Source organism: Plectrocnemia conspersa, unplaced genomic scaffold, assembly GCF_051122295.1.
Source record: "Plectrocnemia conspersa isolate PC_06_02 unplaced genomic scaffold, ASM5112229v1 ptg000002l, whole genome shotgun sequence".
Lineage (NCBI taxonomy): Eukaryota > Metazoa > Arthropoda > Insecta > Trichoptera > Polycentropodidae > Plectrocnemia > Plectrocnemia conspersa.
Window position 1 is genome coordinate 17,813,939 of NW_028277166.1, and position 13,567 is coordinate 17,827,505.

Consider the following 13,567-nt stretch of genomic DNA (forward strand, 5'->3'; position numbering starts at 1 on the left):
CGTAACCATGTAATATTAAAATAGCTTTCACATAATCGATACTGTAATGGTACGCTCAATTAAGTGTATGTGACTATTAAAAAAAAACAGTGTTCGATATAACCCCACTTTAATTAGCTTTTTTTTTAATTTAAAATAATGCAAATCGTATTTATTGTACATACTAAGTACATAAACAACACCCGCTTGCATCTATAAGTGAAATAGTAATTTCGAAACGTTGACATATCGTTTGTATTCCTTGTAATAATAACACTCACACATAGCAGGATATTAATTAGGCGCACAATACGCGTTCATAGTAAAACTTGCCAATTGAATTGTTTTCATCATTTGAATTTATCGAACGAGCGCGGGGCACGTACGTTTGTATTATTCAATAGATACTATACGCTTTAATCAACGCAATTGCGCTTAATTGTTTGGCAGTTTTATTCGATTACGGACTGGTTGGCAACACTGCGCGTCTGCTTTAAAATCATCTACGAATTCGCTATTCAGCCTACTGACGGCTTGCAGAATTGTCTAATAATTGTGGAAACGTGTGCTGCCATCGGTGGCCATTGTCGGCACGAATTAGGACCAACCGCGTTGTAATGTCTAATAAAATTACACTGCAGCTTTTGAATTTCAATGGTAAACGCGACCGCGTTTTCAAATTTCAACGCGATAAATTTTGGCCGAAACTGCGAGAACTATGATCATATATATTATATAGTTGATTTGTATACGAAAAAAAATATTATTTTTAAAAATCAATAAACATCAATGATTAATCTGAATGAAGCCATTTTAAGTGACTTGATTAAATTGCAAATATTTTATTTCATTTGTTTCTCAGAGATATAGATCAATTTATTACGGTAAAATGATTATTTTTACATTTATATACATAATTTCTTTAAATAAATTAAATTGCTATTTTTAATTCAACTTAATATTCAGACAATATATTTTGCGAGCATTAAATTCCGAGATGCTGACAAATCAATTGTCATATATTTATTAGTTTGCGCCCTATACGAATAATTAGGTCCTTCGGTTGTACAATAGATTTTTACGATATATTGTTCATGCTGAAGGATATCATATATAAAGAATGATTATTATTATAAAATAAATGCATTGCTACATTATATTTAACAATTGAGTTTTACAAATTGCATATCATGTACTGTTGAAGTATGCTTTAGTTATTAACTGAGAAATGTTTATTGATTGGATATGTATAATATATAACAATTATGCGATAAAGATTTTTATTTTAAACAGCAGTCCTCTCAGATTTCAATAAATAATAATAGCTAATCAACACAACAACTTATGAAATACAACAATGACAGCTGCCAATAAAATACTATTTTACACAGCTAATTTATGGGTAGCGTCTTACGTTGATGACACTTTAAGTTGTGTTTAACGTCTTCGACAGAAGGTCTATTAATCCAATATAATATTATCAATGTTTTTACTTTTATAGATGTTATCTTTGTCGATACTTTTTCAATGGCAGCACACGCCAGTGAAACAAATCATGTGTTCTAATTTATTAAAATCGATCGGGTCTGTGAGACTATAAAAATAGTTCCTGTACGCTTTGTCCCGTGCTGCTTTGAAGATCCTTTATGCTTTATAAATAATGTACCCGCAAAGGATAATAACGCAAAAGCAAATATTAGTCCAATTGCAAACGTTGACTCAGCTCAAATATTATATCGATGTCTTACAATAAATAATAATAATAAAACTGTTGAATATAAATTTTAAAATAAGGCAAATAAAATAGAAGCTTTATTATTTTCATTAATGACAATAATTATTTGTATAAAATACTTTATTTATTCTATAAATGTTTTCTTTGCATTTCACATCACGACAATTATATTGTATGTTTACTTAAATTTGACTTGAAATTATGTTTATTTATAGAAACGCAAGTTTAATTCGTGGAATTTCAATAAAAATACACGCAGTGGGAACGCTCGGTAACGAGCGTACCCACTGCGACGGCGACGGCTCGATTTTATTGCTTTTGACGTGGATATTTGACTTCTGATAAAGGATAATTGTTTTTTGCGCTCTCTTATTGGTCCAAATTCGGTTTAGATGTGCTACACTTGATTCTTAGTCTTAATATAAATGCTAGATAACTGCGTATTTCTACTGCGACGGCACGATTTTATTGCTTTTGACGTGGATTCTTGACGGGATAATTCTTTTTTGCACTGTTCTATTGATCAAAATTCGGTTTAGATGTACTTTATTCGGTTCTCACTCGTAACATTGTTATAAAAAGTCTTAATATAAACGCTTGATATTCAAGTGTTTTTGCCGTGATGGCACGATTTTATTTCTTTTGCCCTGAACTGGAAATTCACTATATGGCAACACTAAGCAGCAAAGAAAACACGATTAATTATCAAGTAAATATTTTTATATATTTTTTTAATGCCTAATTAAAATATTTCGCCTAAAATATGATTTCAGAAAATATGTCGCAACATATTTTACAACTTTACTCTTTTGTAAAGGTAATTTCCGAATATTTCTCATATATATTACATTTATACCGAAATTTTGTTCTTTACACATCAATCTGATTCAGAATGTACATATTTTTTTTTTGACACCCCCAATATAGTCTTTCCCTGACAATTTGCACGGAAATGGTCACATTCGAAATCGATCTCGAGCCTCGTACAACTAAAGTCGGCTGCTCGGGAATGATGTCGCATGTGGTCGAAAACACCTCTTTCGACCAATTCCATCTATTCGGCGAGTTTACATCGGAATTGGTAATATGGCGAGACCACACCCCAAGGCGACACAGCCCGCTGACGAGCCAAATTTTTCGGGAGAAAAATAAAAATCTCGTTATGTCGGCAGAAAAAATGTCAGAAATGCCATATTTTCGACCGCTCTTGTATGTATACGTCTTCGTATAAAAATCCAATTTATATTAAAACGTTGTAAGAAGTTGTATGATGCATAATTCATTCCAAAAATAGCGTAATACGTTATAATTTCAGGATGAAGATGTATTATTTGAAAAGCATTGGATATCAAATTGTTCTGATATAAAATTAAAGGTATTACATGAAAGGCTATGAATATTAAAGACTAAGGACTAACCATAAACATATAAAATGTTTAAAACCCTAACAAATAATCTTAGTATAGAAAGTCAATAGAAAACAATCTGACGCACTCCTTCGTGTTCAATGTATTATAGTAAATTTATCGGTCAGTTGCAAACTATAAATACATAGGCCACCATTTAGCATAAAAGCTTGTTTATATTAATAAATTAATAAATTCGCCTCACAATCTGAGACAATGCTGCTAATATAGCGCTACAGATATTGCTGATTTCATTGCTATGGGTTGTGTGGCACATACATTTTAACTGAAAATGGCGCTTTTTATGTTTAAAAAATATCGAGTAAAATAATTTAAAAAAATATTGCGCTTAATCTAATCATTTAGTAGTTTAAAATATTTTTAAAAAGTATCTGTTTCCTGCTAGAATATATTTTAGAACTTATACATGATTGAAATTTATTATATAATTCGCATAAAATCAAACTTTTTAATATTTCACTCTTTAAGATTTGAGAAATATTATTATAGAATAAAAATAAATTTTGCTAACTGCTTATTATTATTGAAATATTTTTTATAATAAATATTAAGAGCAATAAATCACTTCTTATATATTTTAATAAATTGATAATGTTATGTTTTGATTAATATAATATTCTATTGAAATAATAATAAAAAAAGTATATTGAAGTAGTATAAATTAACCCAAATTTATTACGCATGAAAAATTAAATTTATTCATATTACATATATATGTTAGTATTAATGTAATTCTGAATATTCATAAACTGTTCGAAAATATTGTTGTATTTTATAAAAACAAAATTATAAATGCGCATAATGAATTTTCACACATAATTAAAATAAGTTTTTCATTATGAAAATTTAGCAATAGTGCGAATATATTTATTATTATTATTAGTATTAAGACATACAGTGTTTTTTATTTCAGGATTTTTTCATTTCTCGAAAAATAAGTAATTGATATATTAAAAAACGTGAAAGATACAGTATGTATTTATATTATTACAGTATCTTTGTATATAGAAAAATATACATTTGTATATGATTAATCTATACACTAATTTCATTTGCAAAATTTGCATCAATATTTATGCATGTAAATTATATTATTGTTATTTAATAAAATATAAACGAACGCTAAGAATTGTATTAAAACATACTAGTACAGTATTATTATAATTTTGACTTAAGTATTTCTTGCATGTTTTATTAAATGCTCCTTTTTTAATAAATAATAACAATATTTTATCTTATAACATTTACATTAAAACATTGACTCCTGTTTTAATTTACCGCCGAATCCTTGCCAAATAATTATCATTCTTAAGCCATTCTTAATTTTTTTAATAATCGGTAAATGTTTTGAGGTAGTCGGAACAAAATATATACATCTTATAATTCGATCCACTGCGTCAATCGTAAAACTTATATTATCAAAAAAAAAAATTAGAGTGTAATCGGGAATCCATGTCCCTTGTTTTACTACCTACTATGAATGCAGCTGTAAATTTAGCGCATTTAAACTTGCAGCGGTTATGCATCACGTAAAATATTCGTGTTAATTATATTTATAACAAAGAAATATGATAATTTTCGAGAAACCTTTCTAGAAAAAAAATGATTAATAATGCTTATTATGAGTGCTTTTGAAGGCTATGTTCCACTTCTTTTATTTATCTTAATATGCATAAAAAATACAAAAGAAACTTATACCTTAAAAACATTAATCGCAAACAACTAGTTTAGTTCGGATTCGATATTTGATTTCAGTTTATAGTTTTTTTTAATAATATATTCTTGAACCCAGGAATTTGTCCCCCAGTAAACCATTGGCTAACCACTACATCTATCTGCTTTCTAAGAAAACTTAGATACTTAGTGTTTTAGTGAGCATTCTCTGTAAGTGAGTAAGATGATTTTAGAGATTTACATAGCATTATTACTTATTATAAGATTTTTATTAATGAAGATTATAATGTTAAATTTAATAGTACATAATCTGCGAAATAAGCACTTGAATCAATATATAAAACACATATTTATTATTGAATTTTCATCCAAACTCAATCCGCTCATGTACGATTTCTAAATTTGTATTAACTATAGGCTATGTATAATATATTATCATAATACGCCTGTTTATCGCGTATAATTATTGCAATACCATTGAATAGTGAAAGCTTCTCGTCAAATTTTCCCATTATTGGTATTAATAAAAGGACTAGGACTGTTCTTACATTATACGCATTGTAGTATTTATGACTGAGATAGGTTTGCCCGACTCACGTTCTTAGTATACAAAAGAAGTACTTTTACGGCAATTTGATTCGAATTGAAGAAAAATGTTGTATACGGTACATATAAGCTTTTACGGTTTACGCATCTCAATGGGTATGCTTAAAAATAATTTAAAGAGAGGCTATAAAATAACTTTGTTTCGATTGAATAAAAGTACTAAGAAGAATCGACTATTAGGCGATTTAAAAAAATACAATGAGATTAATAAATTGTTCTATCGTTTAAGAAATATTAGCTTTATTAAATATTTCTGATATTTAAAAAATTAGATGTGTATTGAAGTACGCATTTTTTATTAATTTAAAACCATCCCTAATAAATCTGCAAAATAAAAAAACATATAAAACATTTCCTAACTGTAAAGCATCAGGAAATGAATCAATGCTTAATAAAGCATTTAAATTTCAACTACCGATTGGTATCAGCTTTTTTTAATAATATCATAAATTCAATCGCCTCTACGTAAACCAGATACTGATCGAAACTCTTCATGCAATAAATCGGTCGATTTACCTTGTACCCGTTGCGAGTAAAATTTTCGAAAGACTAATTCAATTCAGACTATTACGTAAACACGTAATCGATAATAATATTTTACCTTAAGAGCTTTTTATTTAGAACAGCGAATACAGCTACGCAACAGCTTCATCGAGTTTCGGAATACATAATATACAAATTGGCTTCGATAAAAATGTAAACAGGAGCAGTATTTCTGGATATAGCTAAAGCGTTTGATAGATACATTTAAAAACAGAACAATCCGTAGTAAATGGAAAAAAAATTGATCTAATCCAATATCTATTTTGCCAGATATAGTGCCCTTTAAATAATATAATTTTAATGTTATTATGAATTCCGCTTGACATTATTGTTAAATAAATTAAATAAATTATTTACGTTAAAAATAAACATATTAACTAGCTATCGGATGGTTGTGTTATATTGCTTTAAACGAATCTAATTATCAATCAGATCATTGTAGACTATGTTTGTTTGTGCACGTGATTGAGAGACAAAACGATAATTTTCCATTTATATAAGTTCATTTGGAAAGGACAAACAACGAATTATGTAGTTATGTAAACTAAAAGGTTATTGTGAGCCTTGTCAAGAGCAGTCGTTCCCACCGATCGAGTGCAATTTAATATGCATCACTTGCAACCGATGCGGCGTCTTTTCCTCCAGACGTTACGTAGCTGTAGACGGCAATGTAGACTAACCACATTTTATGCTTTACAAGAGACGACTGTATTCTCAAATCTTTAAATATACAATTTTCTGAGAAGATTTTCTAAATAGAACTATCGATTTTTTTTAATACTTGCTTGTATCTTTATTTTTCCTTCTACATTAACAGTGAGTGTAAATAGCTTTTCCCAGCTCTTTGTTATGAATACAACGATTTTCATTTTTTTTTGTAACGCCAGTAATTTGCGTAATATTTACATCTAAAAATCTCAAACATAATTATAGTTATTATTTAAAATCATGTGCTTTTTATATATCGTTTTTTTAAACACTTCTGCTCTTACAAAAAACTTAAAAACGTTTACATGAAAATATTTACTCTCATTTTAATTAGCTGCCGAATATTTCACAGTCACTCTTAGGTCGTTGATTTTTATATTCTTATTTTTTTGATCGGAAAATGTTTGAGGAATTACCTGAAAGGTAGTTGTATAATGCTCTAGTCCGCAGCATACTATAAACTAGCTCTATTATTTAGATTCCAGACGTAATTTAATGAATTGAAGCTGAAAAAAGTACAGCGTAAATTTCTGCGATATTTATACTTAGGAATACGGTTATTATCCGTTCTTGTTTCTCAGTGCTTTTATTTAGGTAGTGCTGGGATACGTTTCGTTGTCAACTCGCAGAAATGTTTACATAATTAAACACTTCTGAAAATTGCTCAAAGGCATCATAAACAACCCTTCAGTGCTCGAGCAGCTCCAAACGTGGGCTCCGGAAGGTGGTTATAGTTCTCGATTGCGTCCACTGTTCCTTCCTATAAAGTCTAGAATTAGAGCATTGGCCAACTCTTCTTTGGCAAAGGCCGTTCGTCTGCTCAATACTGTACATCGAGATATTGACATTTTCTCGTGCACATATGGGGTTTTGTTCAATTCGTGTGGCACAATGCACACCTGTTGAGGTGATTTGAGGTTTTCGTGTTTTTACTTACATGTATTTGTATGTATGTATACGTATATATGTATATATTTTAAAATTGTAATATATTTTATACTTTTGGTCTCGTGACGATAGTCATAATTTTAATAAATAAATAAATAACAACGTGATTAAAAATATGTGTTGTAAGCTTATAATTAATATCTCATATTTTTATTTCAGGTTTAATTTTTGACTGTACATTCTAAACGCGAACATTTCAGATATAAAAAATATTTTATATATTACAGTATTTTTATTGGTTTTATTTTTATTAGTCTTATTGTCTTAATTGTTGTTAGCAATATTTATTCTTTTGTTGTGTTAGTTTTTATCATTTTTAAAGTAAATTATGATGATTGTGATAAAATTATGAAAGTCAACATTATAAAAGATCAGTCTTAAATAATGTTTTATATTAGGAAAAATATTTGAAATTTATAAAGCTATTAAAGTTTAAATTAACGTGACATTTCATATACATAACAGACAGAATAGCGTAGTCCGTAACGTATCAGACTAGTAACTCTGAGGTTGCGGGTTCGAGACCTGGCAGCGGCACTTATAAGAAAATGCGCTATTAATAAAAAAAATTGCCAGACTTTCAGTCTAGTGGTTTATACTTACTTGTCGGTATTTATTATGTCTGATTGACTTACTCAGTTGGTACAGATTTGCCCCTTGTAACCTGACAGTAGAGTCTCCAATTCGAGTAATCGAGTACTCGATACTCGAGTATACTTGTCTATTTTTCAAGTACTTGATAATCGAGTATTTTGAAAATTACTCGATTAATACTCGAAATTAAAAAAATTTGAAATATTTTAGAAACAAAATTAACTTTAATTCGGTCCGGTAAAGGTTAACGTCTTGCTTTTATTTGGCGTGTATGCCCGAAGTCCCGAGTTAGAGCGGTTACTATCAGGTATAATTTTTTCATAGTTCCATAGTTGCATAGTTCCGGTCGTCGGCTATGTTAGTGGGTACGACGGAGAAATTTATTTTGTGTTTTCTGTTCGACAGTCCCGACTTATCTAATTTATGGCAATGAACAATATGAAATATCAACAAAATTTTTTTTAGGTTTTATGACTATGCAGTTGTAGCGTAAAGTGTTGTAAATTGTTTATACTGATCCCTCAGCTTTAAATATAAATCAAAACAATTGTGTGTTTTAAAGGCATTTAAAGTAAAGTCAGTTCTTTGCGAACCGTTTAGCTCTAGAGTGAAAGGGATTCACCCAAATACATCTTCGAAGGATATAGATTTAAATTCTTCGCATTAATCAGAAGGAGTAGAATATTGTATATTGTTAAGAAAAAAAATCTATTCAAGAAGAATTACAAAATGCTATTTTGTCAATAGTCGAAGGAAATAAGAGAAAAGAAGAGAACATAAAAAGAGAGTTCAAAAAATTTTATATCTATAAAAAGCGAACAGATATAAATTAGAAGCCTTATCCAACGCGTTAATGACAATAAGACCAACATCAACAGCAACGGAAAGGGTTTTTTCCATAACGGGAATAATAAAACCAATGGTTAGCAGTAATATTAAATTCGAGACACTTTTTGCATTATTGTTTTTAAAAAGTATGTTCGTGAAGTTAAAATAATTGTAAAAATTAACATACTAAGTATTTTATTCATTTATTTATATGTGCACGAATTTGAATAATAGCTATTTTGGTACATTTGGTAAATACTCGAAAGTACTCGAGTACTCGAGTATTTTAAAATTTTAATATTCAATACTCGAGTAGTTGATGGTTTGAGTAATTGGAGACTCTACCTGACAGGTGTAAGCCCAATGCGTTACAACCGGCAAATAATAATAAAAATAAAAATAAATATAATTTAAGCTATTTTATCTTTGTGGCAATTTTTTTATACACTGAATTTTCATCTTGAAAACTAATAATGTTTTTTTTATCTGGTATGGTATTACATCTCATATATTATAGTAGTCCTCTTCATGCGTCATTTTAAGAGTTAATTCAATTTTACAATGTGCTTTAATTTTTCTAGAATAAGAGCTGCAACTCATTTTGTAGCACTTTTGATTAAATGGATTTTCATGATACTATTTTATTGATTAAAAAAAATATTTTCACCCCAAAGAAAATATGGAAAATTACCGTTTTTATCCAAAATAATGATTTTTTTTATAGAAATCGTCGAAAAAACGACAGATAGCTAAATTGAGTGAATATACAGGGAGTTCTTGACTGCAAAGTTGACTTATAATGCATTAAATATTATGTTAATTTTATTTTTAACTGTATAATTGATTAATTACGTGACTTTAGCACTTGATTTTTTTTTTGAGCGTGGGATAAATCCGAATTTTGCACTTAAGAGCCGTACATAGTGTCTAAGATTTATCCGCACCTAGCATATAAAGGGTTAAGATATTTTGAGTAGAATAAAAAATAACTCTCTTTTTCATAAGCTCAGAAAATATGATGAGTTAACATTTAAATATTTGCGAACAGCTTGAGAACAATTTGCGAAAGTGTCAAAAGCAATGAATTATGATCATTTGAAACTAACGAAATAATATCAAAAATTGCTCAAATTTACATCATATTTAGACTTACTCGATAACCTTTAGAACAAATTAATAAGTCGAGATCTTTATGTATGTATATGATAAGAAAATACAGATTGTGTTAATAAAAGACGGTTTCATATTTTTCACATTACCAAATGATCAGAAAATATTCCATTTTGGTCTTGGTAAATCATGTGTATCCTACTCCGATGCAATTTTCATAATATTTTGCACACCTGTCTGGTTGAACGCTACGCCCAGGATGTGCACGAGGTGTGCCTAAGTGTCACGCGCGTCTTAATTGATTTATCACCTGCGATACAGGATAATTCCGAAAGTTTTCCAATATGAAGGCAGACGGACGCTGTGTATAAACAAACTTTGGCTGCATATTGCAAATTGGTATACCGTGCTCTACTGACGCGCAATAAATATCTAAAATGTAATTATTATGCATCAAACAATATACAATAGCTACTCTATTACTACCGAGTATTGGACAGCAATAAATTTTCCATGACAACTTTAGGTACACATTAGTGTCTCTAGAGAGCTACCGTTCGTTTTCCCGATATACAACTTTCCATAACTATCTACCATTAACTTTAAACAATGCTGGTAAACATGGTTCGGCGAAAAAATTAATTTGGAACTGGTATACGATTTAATTATTAGATAATATAAGTGAACAATATTAGATTAAAAACTCACCCTAACATACTGCTAAGTAATCTGATAAAACACAATGTTATATTTACTAAACATTGATTTAAGCATATAAATATGTTAAGATTAACAAATAATATCATGACCATTGACAAAAGCACTACCGACTTACTTATAATAAGATAGATTAAGACGATAATTTAACTTAATTGAACACACTATAATTTTTATTATTTAAAGCTTCAATGGGAGATTTCTTACGTGTTATTTTTATTTTTATTTTCGTAAGTACGTAGTAGCTGGGAGGAATGAGAAGGTAGAAAATATACATATATATTATATAAATTGCTTATTGTCCAAATAGACAGCATTTTAATAAAAAAAATATGTACATTCATATATACAAGAGACAGTAAAAAAATCTTATAAAGAAATACACGTTTTCTGTGTTAATAAAAAAAATATGTTGAAATATTAGATAAAAATAATTATAATAATAAAATACTAATAATATGTAATAAAAATATTTATACCATAAAATTTATTGTCATTGTCTGCTTAATGGCCTTGTTAAATGAAATACTTAATCTACTTATGATAAGCATATGTCACAACTATCTACGCCATAATTCTTTAATACGAATATATTTTTCATTTTTCATTTTACAAAAATAAATTTACGAAATTAGACACCAGTGGCGCCACGTGTATGTAATATTAATATTCTGCTCCATTACTATTTACATGTGTTTAAATCGACAATGCGTGTAAATCGCAATGGAGTGTAACGAGACGATGCCGACATCTCTGTATAAACAGTTCATGTTTTATAGTATTTTTAATTTAATATTTAAATACACATACTATATGAACTATTTATATTCAATAGTGATATTAACTTTCAGTTATTCTCATAATATAACGTGATATTTGCATTACTTGGAGTATGTTAAAATTAACGTATACATTTCAATGAAATGTGAAAAATGTCTGGTTTTAAATAACATTTTCCTAGTACATACATATATCGTTACAGCAGAGGAAAAACAATTTGTATTTCATCGCAACGTTTAGTCTCGATAGAAGTTATTTATGTTATATTAAACAGTACAGCAAATTAGCACCATTCTAATATAAAACGTAACATGTAAAATTACATGTTGGCTTAGAAGCTTATGATATCTTTGTAGCAAAATTTACCCTGAGCTTAGTACATAAAACAATGTGTTATCCACCAGTAAAATAACACATATTACATTTAAGATCTTAAACTTGCCTATATGAATTTAATATGTACTATTTTTTTTAATTACTTATGAAAATATACATAAAAATAATATAAATAAAATATTTCTTTATTCTCCGTTATTGCACTACTATATATAGTAATCTAGCAAGCATATAGACATTGTAGCATGCAACTTAATACTGTTTAAACTCGCACCGAGCCATCTATATTATGGTCAATATACTGCAATCACCTGTGTAGCTCGTCCACCTGTCATCTTCGTTGCTGTGGTTAAATTGAATGTGTCGTACAAAGCATAGTAGATCAAATAATTTCATTAACTTAACGACAACCATGTTGGTTAATTATCACAACATCCGAGCGTAGCAAAAGTCATTAACTTTGGCGGTATTAGATTAAACTTTGTAAAACGTCTACAAAAATATTGCTGACATCTGCTCACACTAAACAATTTGGCATATTTACCTTTTAATCTCTCGCATCAAAGTATACATACATAAACGCATAGACTGTCAAATAAGCCTAAAAAGTTGGAAATAATATTTTAAAAAATATGCATAAAATGAATTTTTATATTTATAAATGAACACAAACAGTTAGTTACTAGTTTGTTAAAACATGGAAAATGCTTACTTGTCTACTTTAAAAAAGGTTATTTAATAAGCTTTCTTTTTGCAATAGTATTAAAAAAATGGCATACATAAAAATCATCTTATATAATAACCCCAAGCCGTCACGTTTTTATTCCACACAATACAGATGTGAAGGCTCATTATAAAGACTCGGATGTTTCACGCTGATGTCATAAGTCAAATTACGGATATGCGCTGACTCTCGGGGTCAATCAGCAAAGTGATTCTCGCCGACCGACCTGTTGTAAATTTTCGTATTTTGTCAATCTTAGACTGTATTTACCTCACAATTATGAAGGTCTTCAAAGCGCTTATGAAATGCCATCTGTTCTTACTGTTGCTGCGAATTTTTATTTGGATTATAAATGTTTTCGATATGATACATTAATAATGTGATTTTATTTCCTTGTGGCATGATAATAAGTTCAGTTATATTTATTTTTTCTATTCAGGAATACATTAATCTTTATTACCCCATACCCATGAACCTCTCTCAATTCAGCTCATTTATATCTTCCTTCAATCACGGATAAGCATGCAGCTGCGCACGTAGATGATGAATCGATTTGTTCCATTCCCTTATTTAAAGCTTATATACTTATATATTATTTCAGTGGTGGCTAATCGTTAGCACTTACGTGAAAAAATCAAATTTTAGTGATAATTAGTTTTCATGGCGGTACTTTAAAATTATTAGACTAGACTAATCTGCAAAAGCTTATAATGAATTGGATTTTTAAAATATTTTTTACAGTAAAAATAACGCTTGCAGGTGGTCCCGAACGTAGGTTGTTATGCTTTTGTCTGACGCTTATGACGCTTTTAACGCGGTCAAAATAGCCGCGAGTACTCAACACAGTGATGATTGTGT

The 13,567-nt window shown here is 29.1% G+C and overlaps 1 protein-coding gene across 1 annotated transcript in view; it reads left to right on the forward strand.

The window, feature by feature from the left end:
• Positions 1-13,567, forward strand: part of sNPF (short neuropeptide F precursor) — a 50,688-nt gene that overhangs the window by 35,737 nt on the left and 1,384 nt on the right. The window lies entirely within an intron of this gene.